We start from the raw sequence: 17,233 nt of genomic DNA, 5'->3' as shown, positions 1-17,233 counted from the left end.
ACTAAAATCGAAAATAATCGAAACGCAGAAGAAAGTCTAAACCAAGTAGCACATTTCAAATGACAAAGTCAGGAACCTCATCCTTCTTTATTAATGAATATCGTTATTAATGGTGGTTGTTAATGATATTCTTTTGTACGTGAAGCGACTTAACGAGTTTCCTCTTGGATAGGACTAATGAATAAATGTTTCTTGCTCTATGTTTGGGCAGATGCACAAAAAGGCTTTCTTTTCCCGAAAATTAATGCCTTCATAATATTTCATGTGTAGTAAAACGTGCCGGATCTTTTATACTGAAATATTTCCAACGATTTTGAATACTATCCTATTTTGAATGTGGTTTTTTGGTACATGTGTAATATTTTAATTTTGAAAATAATAAATTGTTGTATAAGTTTGTCTTGGTAAGTTAATGTTTGTTAGTAGAGTTCGTTATTCTAGAATTAGAACTCGGTTCAGCAGATTATTCTATAAAAATATGAAGAATAAAGAAATGAGTAGTTTCAGGTAGATATTTGGCTGATGAAGAAAATCAATCACACACACACACAAAATATTAACGAAATAAGCAGGTAAATCGTCTAACACTCAATTGAACTAACTGCCTTTGGCAAATAAACAACACTACCTGAATTTTTCATTTATAGCATTTTTTTTAAATTTTTCTCATTTATTTTATTTTAGTTTTGTTGTACAAGCTTGTTTATTTGATTTCCATGGGGGGGGGGGGGGGTATGGTTTTCAGCGTTAAAAAATTCGTTCTTTTTTAACGAATTGGTTTTAGAAAATGGTTTGATTAAATTTATTTAAACCTTTTGTGCATTATTATGTATGATTTTAAGAATATTCTATAAATTTCTGATCAAAAATATCCACAGGCGAGCCGGTGACAGAGCTTTTCCCAGAGCACCTTTGGAGAAAGATGATTTGCGGCTTTCACTGTATCTCAGCTGAGATTTATCTAAAATCAAATTCCGTTTGAATTTAGTCAAAGTATTAATTAATTCTCCCCCTACGTTCTCAGATTTTTTTTGTTTGACTTTAAAATCTTTCGCGGCTATTTGAAGTTTAAAGTGCTATTTTTCACGAAAAATTTCGCTATTTTGTTAATAAGAAACTCATTAAAAAAAAAGAAAAGAAAGAAATTTAACGCAAGGCAAACGCCAACGAAATTCACGTTGCGTTAAAACAACAGATTTAAAGTTTGTCAAATAAAGCAGTAATGATAAATCCACGTTCTTGAGGTGTGTATCGCTCCATGGCTTGTTCACAACTAATTCAGTATGTATCTACATCATTAAATATTCAAGCACAGTGACATTTGGCGCTACCTGCAAAAATAGCGGTTAATTCAAATTATATTACTTTTGCGCCACCCTGTATTACGTCATGCTTCAGCTAGACGATAAAAAAACCAATTTCATTTTATTGCAGTTTTTTATTGCTATTCATTTGATACAAATTACGTACTAAAAGGATACAAACGCAGTCTTGTATCATTTACTTCTGCAAAGTTCCCTTTGGCCAACGGCTTGCTACGTGTAAGTTAAGGGCTCCATACGTGCCTCTCTGTTTTCAAATAGCTGTCAGAAAAAGAAACAATTTATCTGTTTTGAAACTGGGATTAAAAAAAACAGAGCTTCATTAGAAGATCATCTTTAATAGATTGCAAACAGTAAGACATATTTAATTACGTTGAACTACTAATTTCTTATTTTTTGTGGATGCAGGTAAAAGGGTTTAACTTTTTCAATACTCTCTAAAAAGTATAATATAACTTCGTAAATGCCCAACCTTTCGTATTATTTGCATTTTCGTCCGCACCGACTCACGTTGAAATTTCACTAGTTAACAAAAAAGAACTTTTTGTCGGCATCCTGGTTTTGAATAGTCAAATCTTACTAATTTTGTTTCGAGAAAAACGAATATGGTAGTGGATTTGTTTTATTAGCTTTTGTTTTCAAGATACATAAAAGTCCACTGGAGAAAGATGCACAGCAACCACATATTGATTTAAAGGAAATGTTAAAAAGGGGAAAAAAATTCTGCGCAATAAATGTTATTAGATAGGTCCTGTTTTATTAAACAATTCTTATTTTTTGGAAAGCAGTGGTTGCTTTTGGCTTATTGCTGTAAACGCTTCATTTTCGATTGCTGTTTGCACGTCAATCTCTTTTAATAGTTCAGCAGCAGTTGGCAAGCATTAACTCAGCCCAATGACCCGCATATTCGCGTTCCATTGTAAAGATATCTTAGTGAAACCTTTTCTCATGCTCACAGCTTATAGCTTTACTTTTCAAACAAAGTGTCTTGGAAGAAGTGAGCAAAATAGAGCTTCAGAGATACACCATTTATAAATTGTCATAGAACTTCCGTAGGGATTGCTTGAGCATCTGTTTTTAGTTATCGTCGTCTCTGTTGCTTAGAAATACTTGTAATACACCCATAAAGGTTTCTTGGGTGCTTTTTTCACCTCTCGCAATTTTTTTTTTTTTTTTTTTCAAAAACAGTGATTTTCTTAACACTGCGCATTTGAAGTGCCGTTAAAAATTCTCTTCGTAACCTTGGAAACCTTGGTTTCAATATATCTTGGAAATTTCCCTCTAAGGTATTGGAAAATTGTCTTTGTACACAGCTTTCGCAAAGTTCTTCATTATTTCTAGCAGAATGAGCATGGGTGGAATCAGAAATGGGTGGATCAACTAGAAGCTCATTTTGGGCATTTCTCTTCCAAGAATTGAAATTTCTTGAAGTTCATTGCGGTTATCATGTAGTGAGATTTTCTATTCCAACCTGGGGTTAAAGTTTAGAAGATAGTCAGTCCCATGGGGAGGGGGGATATCTATCTGCCAGGAAAAAAGAGCATTATAAAGAACTCACTATCCTATTTGGCTCTGTATCTTGAAAACCGGAGCAAATCCAAACTTTTTATGGTGAATAACTTGATTCAATAACTAACACCGTGACAGGAGATTTTTTTTATATATTAGAGATATTATATATATATATATATATATATTTTTTTGTTTTTTAAATTTTTTTTTTTTTTGTGGTTTCTGCATCGTACAAACACTTGTTCTGTTGTGCAAAAATACAAAACATTTTTACTATACTATTTCCACTGTTTGCAGAAAGTAGTCTTATGCATCAATACAGCCAAATTTTTGAGGAAGAATAAGTTGTATCTTATTTTTCCCTCATTTAACCCTTTTCGTGGTTTATCCACGATTTTTTTTTGTCCGCATCACTTGCGCCATCCAATCCCACGGATAATCGAGAGTTTACTGTATTTTGGACTGTCCTGCTATTCTGAGAGCCTGGTCTCTTACTGGGGAGTTTCCCTTCAGTGGACAGCTTTATACTTACAATATCCTCAACATCACAAAATGTGTTCTACCTGCACATGAATATTTATTACTGTTTCATCACATGGATACGATACCAACCAACCAATAATCTGATAGGCTAAAATTGTTATTTTCTTTCAACGACGCTTTGTTGTCATCTGTAAAGTTGTACGAATGCGGGATCTGACGCACATACTGATGTAAGAGACTGTTGAATATAACAAAAAGTACATCACTACTCTTATGTTAAAAATGCTAAATCCACATTGTTTACTAAAAGCAAGATTTCAAAAACTTTTTGTATCTATACGTTCTGTAAAAAAACTAGTGTGACCATACATTATGAAATAAGAGGCAGCATTGCTGCCTCCGATGGCCATGGTTGCCTCCATATGCTGCCTCTAATGTTATTGATATAACTGCTATAACTGACGTAAAGTAACGCATTGCTTTGGGGGAAGTCAAACTATGGTTCGCCGAACTTTAGTAGGGGGTTCGCAACAAACTTCGTGTGGAAAATAATTTTAAAATGTTGAATAATAGCTAAATAATGCTTTGGCATTTGAAAACTAGAATTTTCAGCTTCGAATTCTGGAGTTTTCCTTTAAGCACTACTTCCCGACATCTCCAGATACACTGCTGTAATATAATGCACCTCATTGCAAATTGCCAATACTTATTGGAAACACGTTTAGAATACTGAATTCTGAAAAGTATTCAGGTGTCTGAATGTACATTAAAATGTGTTCTGAATGAGCACGGTTAAAGAGAAAGTGTACTGAAGAAGATCAAAATATAAAGTTCCCAGAGTCCGAATGATCCCCGCTCAAGATATTTGTTGAATTTAATCTTGGAGACACGTTTGAAAACAGAATTGGTGGCACATATCAGAACAGGTTAGAAGCACATTTGGGCATTTTTGTAAAGTCATCGCTTTCTTAAGAAACAATTATTTTCAACAGCTTTCGTTAACTATCAATCAATAAAATCTATCAGTAAGACACTACAACGGGAAATTTTGTTGCAATGAAAGTCTGCTGGTATAATCAAAGGAGCGTTCTATAAGTTTTATAAAAAGTGTGTTACACAGTGTTCTAAAGAAAGAGACATATGTCCTTGTTCAAAAAGTACTCTCAAATGCCTCCCACAAAGTGTTGAAAAAAAGTAGGCTGAACCAAATAAGTGTTCTGTAAAGAGTTCTCAGAAGTGCTTTGAAAGCTGTTCTTCAAAGTGTTTTAAAAAGAGGACAAGTGTCTGTGCTCAAAAAAGTGTTAAAAAAGTGCCCGAAAATTTGCAAAGCAGAATGAAGTACTGAAGCTGTCTAGATTCTGAGCCTGGTATTCGACTCCAGCAGCCAAAAATTAAATCCAATGTATGAAAATTACGTCAGCAAAAAAAGCCTCATTTTTCCTATTAATTTGTCGTTTAATTTTGAATTTTAAGTGTTTTGGTAACCATGGATTTGTCTTATCAATCTGATTGTGTACTACATAATTTCAAAATAAAGTTATTATAAACTATACGTACCCAGTGTTTTTTCTAAATGGTAAAGCTCCCCTCTAAATAGCAATGGTTAAGTTAATAAAGGGGGTCCGGGCACAAAGATCGTCAAATGTTGGAATTTTTTTTAGCATTTAAAAAAAAATTCCTTGTTTTTTTTTCTGCTTAAAGGGGTGTTTGAATCTTGTTTCTATTTTAATTAGAAGGAAAAATTATAGTTATTTTTGTTGCATACGTTTAACTAGCATTATATTTAACTTTAAAACTTAAAATACGTTTTTCTCCATGATAAAAGTTTTCCCGATTTTTTGCATTCAAATTCTTATAAGTCAAAAACTGATAAGATAAAGTAATGAAATTTGGAGCATATCGTTTTCAAACAGCTTACTTTAATTTTTACTCGGCAAATTTGAAAAAAAAAGTTTGCTGTAAAAAATGTGAGTAAAAAGATTAAAAAAGTATTTTCGATTTTTTTTCAAAAAGAGGTGACGAAATTTAACGTTCTTTCCTGTTCATTGCGAGCGCTATATCTCAAAAAACAATGCAACGTTTTTGATGAAATTTGGAATAAATGTGAACCTACATGGAAACAGGCGCTGATTCCGTTTTGGCATTAATCGCTCCAGTTGAGTCCCCCTTGGAGACAATTTTGCCATAATTTTCTTGAATAACAATTGCTTAACTAATCCGGCAATGTGAAAAACGAATCATATGTCATCAGCTCGAGAAGGCCGTTCCCGCGATTTAGTTGTAAGATACTTACAGGAAAAATTGCGAAGATTTTAAATTTTATCTATCGCCATCTTTTATTTAATAACAAATAGAACATAATTAAAATAAGCAAGCATTTTGAAATGATTTTTAATTTTCATTCTTTGTTTTTTGCTTTTCCGGGGATATTTCGATAATTCGGATATTGGTTGGCATGGTCGTCAGATTTTTGCGTGAGTAATGTTATTTTTGTAACCCTGTTGTTTTATAGTTAGCCTACGCAAATAGATATTTCCTTATTATTTGTTTACATATTCAAAGGATAAAGGCGCACGCGGGCACTGGAATCCAAAAATTAAATGGCGATGAATCAAGATCGCCAATTTTCTAATTATAGAAACCTTTCCGCTTTTGCGAATAGCAGAATTGTGTAGTAACGATTATACATGAGAGTTTAAAAGTTAGATCCAGAATTAATAACATAGATACACAAGAAAGTTTCGTGATGGCCACAACATACTAGTTATACTTTTAATTATATTTACTAAAGAAAACTTGTAGATTCATCTTATTTTACCTAATATAGTTATCGTGAAAATATTATTTCTATCGAATGTGGTTCATTCAGAATTGGGAAAGGTGTCAAGTGGTCCTCAGCTGAGAAAAGGTTGTGTACCACTGATGAAGCGGAGCCAGAATACAAGAAACATTGGAGAATTTCCTTCGTTCAGAGACCAGACGAAAAAACAGTTTAATTTGATAAATGTAAGAACTTTTTATGTCAAAAAACTGTCATTTATCCAATGAAGATAAAGTCAGCAAAAATAAAGAACTTCTCCAAAGTAAAGTCGTCTATTAGGCATGTATGTTTAGTGGTTTTCGGGGACTAAAATGCCGTAACTAGCAGTAATAAAATGAACTCGTAAAACAACACAGGGATATATTCTGTAAAGAAAATATATGAGAATAATTCCCATAACTAGAAAAATCACTGGCACTCTCTTCAAACTTCGAAAACAGCCTAGTAGAGCATAATATTCTGTAAAGTACGATCGCTTGACTTTTTCGTAGTTCAACTAATGACGTATTAAAAAGGAAGATAAAATCCTCTAAAGTGGGGGTAGACAAGCAATACATTTATCTATAAATTATGGTTAAAAAACTAGAGATTTCAGAAAATGCAGGCATATAAAAAGCCATAATAAAATGGGCTATGAAATACACTCATAAGAGGCATTCACTTTTATATTCAATGATGAAAAAAAAATAACGTGGTACAATCCAGATGGCTAGAAAATAGTGTCACTATTGCCATAAAGGACGCTGATTTTCCTTCGCAAGCACCTTAGATGGGAAGAATTTGTAAAATGTGAACACTTGACTTCCTTTTCGTGAAAATAAGACAAAACCTTGAAAGTAAGAAATTTCGGAGAAGAACTTTTTCGATCCATGCTCCATTTTCTACAAAAACAGTTGTTTTCAAAATAAAGTTTAGAAGCTGTAAAGATCTTCAAGTCCAGAATAATTTAAGGTTGGTAATTGGGGACATTTTACGGCAGACAGTTTTACAACAATTTACTTTAACATCAAGTATTGAAGGAGAGCATAGTACTGTTCACAGCATAAAACACTTTTACAACAAAGCAATTTGATTGAAATATGTTTATGTTAGAATATCCTACAAAACTATTTGAAAATATAAATACTTCATAACATGAATATGACAATGAAAATTCAACAGTTTGAGAAATTTTTCATTAGTTTAAATTATCTTCAGAAATCATTTGTTAAACATTATTTTTTTCTTGAATAAAAATAAATATTTGAAAAAAAGAGGAAAGGAAATAGCTCAAGGAGGAAGTTATTACAAATTTCTTTTCAAGAATATTATTGCATTTCACAACAAATATGAGTTTTAAATTACTAATGTAGTTGTTTTTTTTATACAATCTTCAGGTTAGGGGATTTGTTTGTCTATTATAAAATTTTTGACCTCTAAAATTTTGAATAAATTGTTACTTTCTTCATATAATAAGTTAGGGTATTTAATAAATAGTTATTATTTTTTGAATAAAAAACAAATTCATGAAAAAAATTGAAATAGTTAATTCAAGTTCAAGGAGGAAGTTATAACACTTTTTTAAAGAATATGATTACATTTCACAATAAATATCAGTTTTAGATTACTAGTGAATTAAATTTTTTTTATATAATCTTCATATACCGGTCTTTTATAAAATTTTTGACCTTTGAAACTTTGAATAAATCGTTACTTTCTTCCTATAATAAGTTTAAGTAATGCTCCATGTAAAGCTAAATAACAAGTTTCATATAGATAGTGTGCGAGTTATAGTTCAAAAAAAAAAAAAAAAAAAAAAAAAAAACCCTAACGCTATTCTCGCACTCAGCAGTTAATTTTATTTTTCTTGAGTTTTTGTTGTCTCATGTATCAGTAGTTTCCACATTTTGAATCAAGATTCTTTTTTTTTTTGGAATTCAGTATTTTTCCATGGTCTTAAGAAAGACTGTCTAATCCTGACTAACAGACAAAGATAAGTATGGCTCGTGTACCGGTATCACATAGCCAGTATTTATATAACAGAGGCAACACAATGTGGGGAAAAACTTTCACAATCAAAAATAATTATAGATGCATTATTTGTGAATTTATTGAAAACTATTGTGGCACGCTAGTGAAGGATTGAAGGACACCCTGTGTACAGTTTGGCTGTAACATTTTCCTTCAGCGTTTAAACGTTTAAGCCATTTCTTATTGTATTAAAATGATTCCGAAGCAAAGATAACTGTTAAATAAATTACAACTATATGTATACTGTCGTAGGCAGGTAAACGGCAGTATCTGCAGAAATGAGTTTTCGAGAAATTTGAAGAAATGTGTGTTGGGTTCAATACTAACAATAGCAACATTTTGGAATTGGACGTTTTTTTCGCGCCTTTATTTATTACTATTTTTTTTTATAGCGGAAACCAAACAAGCAAGCTCATACAATAAAGCTAAAGTACAATAGGTGCCAAAAATGCAAAAAATGAAAAATTTGCAGTTACTGCCCTTTACCGGCCAACGGCAGTTTACGAGGCAGCGAGTTTTGATGATTTTCTTAACACGATAACTCATGCGGTGAAAAGCTCCATCTGGCAAAGGAAAATTAAAAAGACGGTGAAATCTAAATAATGAACTTGTTGTGAAGGTGTATTTTATTACAAACGTCTTTTTGCGCTATTTTTTTCATTTGTTGAAACAAATTCTTCTTCATTATGTTCTGCACAGAACTTCCTCTATTTCTGAGCGATAGTTTCGTCCTTTGATAACTTTAAAGTAGGGTCATTTAATTATAGCTACACTGCACTCCTATCTTATTTTCATCCCAATCGCTTAAAATTTTGAACTCGAATATCACCCCGAATTTTATGCGTAAAGGTTTTGATTTTTTTCAGTTAGTAATAAATATTTAGGAAGACGATTGCTTTAAATATAAGTTTACGGATCTGGGGATCATAAAAAAGTTAAACTTCGGAAATTTTCACTCATTCTCTGTTTCGAACTTTTAGTAACTTTGACCGTTTTAAAATTTTTTAACCATTTTCACAAATGTAGGCATCTACAAAGTACGGTTGCGAAAATAGAGGAAAAAATACGGGTGAAGCAAGTTTATCGCGGACGCATAGTGTATGGGGCATGCTAGAACTCCCATAGTTCCTAGCGCGGCTAAGCGGATGTTGGTATAAATTACTTCCGGCTATTCCGCCGCGTTCGTCTTGTCATAAAAACACTGAGAAGTCCGATGCGTCTTCGATGTTTCTATGCGCTTTAGATATTCCACGAGTTTTTTTTTTTTTTTTTTTTTAAATATGAATAGACATCAATATCTTTTTTCCATATAGTAATAAAAAAATAATAATAATACCCTTTCCGTTGCAATTCCGTTTGAAATAGCTGAATGTGTCACCAAGTACAGTAAACTTTAAGCGTGAATTGCTTGATACCAAATAGATAAAGAATAGCATAGGGATTTCTTCTCTGAAATGTGCATTTTTATATGTACAGATACATGTGCATTAGGGTGGTCCTTATTTATATGGGAAAAAAAAATTCGGAATTCAACAAGTGACGCCCCCTAGTTTTGTGACACTATAATAAAAAGTAACGTGTACAAAATTTGAACTCGATCGGTCAATAATAACACGTGCCCCTAGGCCGTTGAACTTTAACACTTTTGATAATTTTCCCACAAATCTTCGAAATTTTACTTCAAACTCAGTATATGTTTCTCCTAGGTTTGCAAAATATTTTTACAGTGAGGTAGCACTAAAATTAATCTTTATAATTACTTTATATCATATAAAGATTTTACGTTGAATAAGAATGAAATAATGCTTTAGAAACTTTCCTTAATCGTACGCTTTTCTCAATGTATCTCGATAGTGTGTATTTTTTTCCGATAGTCTTGGACGGTCTGTGAAAAAAATTGTTTTTGTGACTCATATTCGGTAAATTAGTTGCGAAATTCTTCGATTAATATTGTGCTCCTCTTTCAGTTGTATCATTCACAATTTTTAGTATTTTAACGATCTTTCTTCCCTTTAAAGAGTTTCCTACATTTTGCCGTGAATCAGGATCAAATAGAAATTTTTTTTTTAGTATTTGTAGCTTATCAAACAGTTTTATTGACTCGTAATTGATTCTATGAAGAGGAAGATTTTTACCAAGAAAGTATTCCAAATCATCTACAGTTATCTGAAATTTGTTAAACAGTCATCAGACACGTTTTCCTTATCACAAGCATTTTTTGGACAAGTGTTTTCCTATTTTCAAAGTTAATTCCTTCATCCAATACGGACAAAGCTACTAGTTTATCCCCTAAATACCATAAGTGATTTATAAATTTTCCAATTACTGCTTCTGCTGCATGTTCGTCGTCATTTTGTACGCTGCTAGTGTTTCAGACATATATTATTCAAAGAAGCCTCGATTGGGTTGCTAAGAAAAACCATATCTTCATACTGCATTTAATTGTAAAGCAGCATTGAAGGGCTTTCTTTTCATGTAAGGTCAATTTAAATAGTTTCCTAAATATAAAAATTTTCAAACAAAAATTTCTTTTGCCACCTATGTGGCTCAGGGATAAGCTCCAGGTTGCCGAAAACATATCCTTGTAGGAGGAAATTCACTAGGAAATATTATTACAAGTTATGAGAATTATCTGTAATCTTTCTCAATTCCGCTTTTTACGAACAATAAATAATATGTCATCCACTTCGTCTTTTAGAATTTAATTGGTATGTGTACTTGATTGAAATGTTATAAGTTCTGAAGGATGGAGATCTTTCCACAAAATTTTGAAGCGCTTAAATAATTGAATATCTGATCTACAACTAAGAAAGACAAGAATTTCTTTAAGGACACACTCTACAGTACGTTTTCAAGTGCATGATGATGACAATCCTAATGTAATATATCACCGTTCAGTTTTTGCTCTAAAAAATTGCATGCACAATTCATTGGTATTGCAAGTCGTTGTATCAAACACTACAGCTAGAACAGTTAGTAATAAAGAGCTATCATGTAAGATATCATAAACAATTGAAGAAATATCTAAGAAATTCGGTGTAGCTGTTCAATATTAGGACCTGAAGCTATCACGGTAACCCTGTCGGCGTTCTTTTTCCAGTTGCATCTGGATGTAGCTTTGTATCCCAGTGAATAACTACAAAATCTAAATTTAAATTCATGAAATTCAATTTTACCTCTCGAAGATTTTCTCTTGCTCTCTTAAGGAATGTACCATTGATCACTAGGTCATTTGAATTCAAATTTATTGCATCTATATAGGCTGTAAATAAATGAACAACATCTTTATCCCTAATATGGCATTTGTCTAACAGTGATAAAAGGCGAGCAAATATCAATAAATGTCAAGCTTTTTTGCATTGAGGTGGACCAGCTGTAGAAAACAAAAGTTCTACAGTTTAGGATAGATACCCATTTCGGTTTTTAAATCTTGTGAATCGCAAGAATTTGATGATAATAAAGGACTATGTACTGAAGTAGAAGAAAAATAATTTAAAGTATAGATTTCTACATTGTTCTGATCTGGATATTTTTTTAAAATTTATATTTTAACTATGGAAAATACAGTATAGTTTTATGTTATGAGTAATCGAGGATTTTTCAAAATTTATATTTTAAAAATTAAAAATTGTATAAGCATTTAGGTACGTTTATAACTAAAGAACAGCGAATTAAAATATAATTGGAATTACTTATATTGAACCTTGCATTGAAACCTTGCGACTCTATTTGCCACACCTATTACATACACAGGGAATTTTGTAAATCAACACGTCCAAACTCTGGAGAAGGCAATTTGTTGCTGTCAAAGATCATTCATTGATGGCCTATAGAATCCCTTGTGTCCATCTTGGTGGGAAGAAACGTTGCCCTGCTGCTTGGTTCGAACCAGCGTTCGAACGCTTGACCCAAGGCCATTGGTGTACATGTACCCGCTGTAACATGTTAAATTTTACAGAATGAAGGTGAGAAAATGGTCGGTCTGGAAGTAGCAGCACCTATTGAGGTTCAAAATTACTTTAAATATAAAACATTAGAATTATTTTTACATAAAAATGAGAAAATCTACAATTTTTTCTTCGAAACTCAAAAAGGGGGGCCCTAGGGGCACGTGTTAATATTCATGGATTGACTTAAAATTTTGCAGGGATCATTTATTTGTATAATGGAACAAATTGAGGGGGCGTCGCGTAAATTATCTGCAACTTCAAAAATAAGGACCACCCTAATGTGTATACATATTAGCAAACTTGTTTAAAAAAATATTTTATACATACTGTTGTTTTTACTGTTAGAGGCGAAATAAATTAAAAATTCAGGTTAAAAGAGAATAACATTGATGTTTTGCATTTCATGCTTTTTCTATGTCGATGTTTAACACTTAAAGGGAAAAAAAAGGCAATCACGAGTGTGTGTGTGTAGGTGTGTGTGTTTGTGTCTCGGCATGAGTGTGTGGGTATGTATGCGTGTGTTTTGTGTCTCTGTGCAGCAGGCATGAGTGTGGGCGTGTGTGCATGCATGAGTGTGTGTAAGTGTGTGTATGTATGCGTGTGTGTTTGTGTCTGCGTGCAGGCAAGAGTGCGTGTATGTGTGCGTGTGTGTAGCATATGGATGCAACCTGGAGACGATTTTCGCTGGAGCAGCAGTATCGGGAGGGGCCGGTCGACGGTGGTGCTGCAGAGGGAGGCGGGGGGAAAATAAAATCATAAGAACGTCATTCAAAGGTCAGGTGAGAATAATAAGCAATGTCATTGCTCAAAAAAAAAAAAAAAAACGATTCTGGATGTTTAATAAAATTATAGTTTTTCCTCCGTAAGCTACTAAATTATAAATCGAAACCATGTATTTGTGTACAATATTAGTTGCATACCGAGGGATAAATTTGGGGGTGAAAAATTCCCCAGAGCCTTTCAGCTTAACATAAATGGCCAATACTAGTACTGTCGTATTTCTGCATGTAGGGCTTGTTAGCCCCCCCCCCCGAAAATAGTTTATGTCTGCTGCAGTGCAGAAAATTAATATGTATCATATTGTTAGGGTACTTACTGGTACATTTTCACATTTGTATAACTATTTGCATTATCTTTAAATATATTTTGTGTGTTTACTACAATAGCTGAAATTCATCCATATAAAATGCCTGCAATGTTATTATACAGTAGAACCTCTCAATAAGGGACACTAAGGAGACCAAACATTTTGTCCCTTAAATTGAGGTGTCCCTTATTCGGAGGTGGTTGAACTGATGCATGCTGTGTATACTTAGTAGTATAATATCACAATAAACATTAACTATTAACACTTAAGATTAAATACTAAAAACGTCTCATATATAAAATTCATAATTATTCAAATTTCTAAGTTTAAATTATTTTATTAATTAAAATTTAATAAAAAATTTTGTAATAACAAAGTCTTGAAGCATACAGAAATAATTTCGAAATAATTCATTACATGTATTTGCTTTACGTTATGTAATTTACAATGTAATACTATGTGAATTACAATTAATGTTCAAATTTTTTAAGTTTTATATACAGAGCTAATTAATTACTGTGCAATCTTAGTCGGCATCGAACCTACTTGAATAAATGTAAATTTCAGAAAGTTTTTTTTTCAATACATTACATACAAAAGTTTAAGTGAAAGTTTTTTTTTTCAATACATAACATATGTGAAGGAAACAAGAAATGTTTCCTTCACATATGTTTATGTCAAACTTACCTCAATTAATTTTTAGAGGAAAAGTGAAACTTGAATTCCAATAAATCCACTATTTCTCATGTGCTTACACATTATTTCTTGCATTTTTTATTTTTATTTATTTATTATTATTTTTATTTTTTAAATTTTTATTTGTTTTGTGACTGTTCTTTAAACAGAGTGTCCCTTAATTAGAGGTAAATACATGGAAGTCCCCATTCAACGGGACTGGGACGAGAAAAAATGTCCCTTAAATAGAGGTGTCCCTTAATGGAGGATCATATTGAAAAAGAATTAGATATAAGAAAGCTATCTTAGATTTTTAATCCTTTTCAAAGACTCTTATTTTTACTTTTAAATCTTGACTAAAAATTAAATTATTCAAAGCAGTTTTATGTTGAAGAGTGTCAAGCAAAGAAGCCGATCCACCGAAGCACAGTCAAATTAAATATAAAGGAACATGCTTAAAAAAAAAAAAAACGCATTAATAACCGTAGTTAAGTAGTAGAAACAACTCTAAAATTGTCATTCTATCTTCTATTGTCAAATTTTGCTCATTTCATTAGGGAATCGAATAATTTGCACAAAAAACGATTAATAGTTATTGAAACTATGTACAGTTTGATGTTTATATGTAAAAAAAAGGAAAATGAAAATTTTTAAAAATATGAAAGCAAGCGGTAACGTTTTAGGCTTTCTTACTCATTACATTTTAACCATCAACTGGAGAAACGTACATTTAGCAAAAAAAAGCTACAGCATATTTTAGAGTAAAACTATTGCAGTTTCGAACATCAAAATTAAGAAATAAAATGTGTTTAAAAAAAAAAAATTACTAAATAGTTGTTCTCAAAATGAGAAAATGTTTAACAAAAATATAAGAACATTTTATGTTAGCCGTAGAATTATTGAAATCTCATAATTTATTTTTAACTGATAGTTTTAACCATCATTTAAATGCTATCCATACTTTCTAGTATTTAATTCAGCGTTAGAACCTTCGTTTTAACCTTCATAACTATAACTTTTAGTTCTTCTTTCAAAGTTGAAATAGTATCTTTTTGTTTGTTAACATTCCTTTCAAAATTGATTTAGCTTTGGGAAAAATTATATTTCTTCATCGCGTACGCTCAAGCACATTAATGGAATGACCGGAAGCAAAGAACTCGTCAGGATGACGTGGAAAGCTATAATAAAGTCATACTGGTGTTTATATGAGGCTAGAGAAGGTAAGGAATCATCCTTGCACTTACTTTTGCGAGTGATGGGAAAGGCCACTGATCTAAATGAGTTTGATAGAGGGCAGAATGTAAGGACTCGAAGACTCGGAAAGAGTATCTCCGAAACAACATGACTGGCAGGTTGTTCCTTATCTGTTATTGTTCGTATGTATGAAAAATGGAAAATGATGGTGAAATCAACAGCAGACACCAAGGAAGAAGCAGGGCATCCATATTTCCATCAAAGGAAAGATGAGTCGAAGACTGATCACTTTAGTAAAGCAAAATTGACGCCAGACAGTGGCTAAGTTGACAGCAGTATACAACGTAGGACCAAGCACAAAAGTTTTGGAAAAAGCGGTTCAGCGAACCCGATTGCCCATGGGTCCGAGAAGCAGTGGTCCAATCGTGCATCTTTCATGACCGGGATTTATTATAAATTAAACGTGCAAAAATCTGGTAACATTGAGAAGAGGACCATGGATAAGTGAAAGTGAAGTTCCTGGTCTGATTTAATGCGATTTCTTATTCATCACTTAAATGGTCTTATCATGGTACGCCGACTTCGATGCGAACAGTTTGCTCTTCTCATGTACAGCAGGTTATACGCATGTTAGGATATTATGCACTGGGGAAAATGTCATATACAGCTCTGAGACTACTAGTTGTGGTATAATTTTGCATGAAAGCTGTGGAGCATCTGAACATAATTGCTGATCAGTCACATCCATACATTGCGTGTATCTTCCTAAACTTTTCCCCGCATGACCCCAACCTCTTAGCATTACGCCTTAGGTTTTATATTTTCCCAACTGGAAATGAAATCTTACAACGAGACAACACCCATGTCGCAAGGCTTATATTGTGTTGGAGTGGTTCTATAATCATTATGTGAATTCAATTAATATCCTGGCCACTGAATTCACCGGAAATTAATTAGAGAGAGCAAATTTGGGAAATAATAGAAAAGCAGATCAGAGAGTAAACCATGTCAGAAAATTAGATTTTGCTTAACCTCTGCTTAGACACCTTATCTAAAGGTATCTACAAATAACTTACGATGGCAAGACGAACTGCAACTGTTTTGAAAGCCAACACGTTATTGAGTAATTAGTCTTAATGTATTTTCTCATCAGTATATATATATATATATATATATATATATATATATATATATATATATATATACTGTATGACTAAAAGTATTGGGACATTGGACACTTTCAATAATTCACATTTTTAAGTATTTCCCAAGAAATAAAAGACCAATTGTTTTGCAACTTTTGTCACATAACAGGTATGCTCCAGCTGTGAATTTCCAATAAAAATTATATCACCCTTGCTTTTCGAGGCAGAGCAACAAATTGAGAAAACAAAAATATTTTTTCGTCATCTTTCATCGTAAATAGCTCAGAATAAGCTGTAAATTTCAGAAATTGGTTAGCTCATTATGTACAACCATTTTTCATACTTTTGAGAAGATATCACTGATATTCGCGAAAATATAAGAATTTCTTTTAAAACTACAAATTTTATTTGAAGGTTTTTGACTCATATAACACGCAAACTTTTTCATAAAAGCTTACGAAACTTTTAGAAAACATGACAGCATATAAGAGAAGCATAATACTAAAATTTGAAATAAAACTGTTGAAAATTTGATAAACTATGGACATTTTAAGCAATTAATTTATCACTGCGCATGCGCGAAGATAGCAACTTATAATTTCATCATCTATACCCAACTAAATTTCTCAATTCATAAAAAAATTCCAGTTCAATGTTTCAAAAATTTCGAAAGTTATCAGCAAACTAATCAGCCGAATTTGAATAACTCTAGTACAGGCTACGAATCACGAGGGATCGTTCGTAAATAAGCTGTTTTTATCGTAAGTCACACTGAACGATTGCAAGCAAATGTTACAAACTTGCGAACGACCCCTCACTGTACGTCGCCTACCCAAGAATTGTTGAAATTCGGATCATTAAATAGCTGATAACTTTCTGAATTTTTAAGATATTGAGCTGGAAATTTTTTATGAGTTAAAGAAGTTAGTTGGGTTTTAGATTATGAAAGTTTTAAACTGCTATCTTTCGTGCATGCGCAGTGAAAAATTAATTGCTTTCAATGTCCATATTTTATCAAATTTTCAACATTTTCA

This window comes from Uloborus diversus, chromosome 10 (assembly GCF_026930045.1).
Source record: "Uloborus diversus isolate 005 chromosome 10, Udiv.v.3.1, whole genome shotgun sequence".
Lineage (NCBI taxonomy): Eukaryota > Metazoa > Arthropoda > Arachnida > Araneae > Uloboridae > Uloborus > Uloborus diversus.
This window is presented reverse-complemented; position numbering follows the sequence as displayed.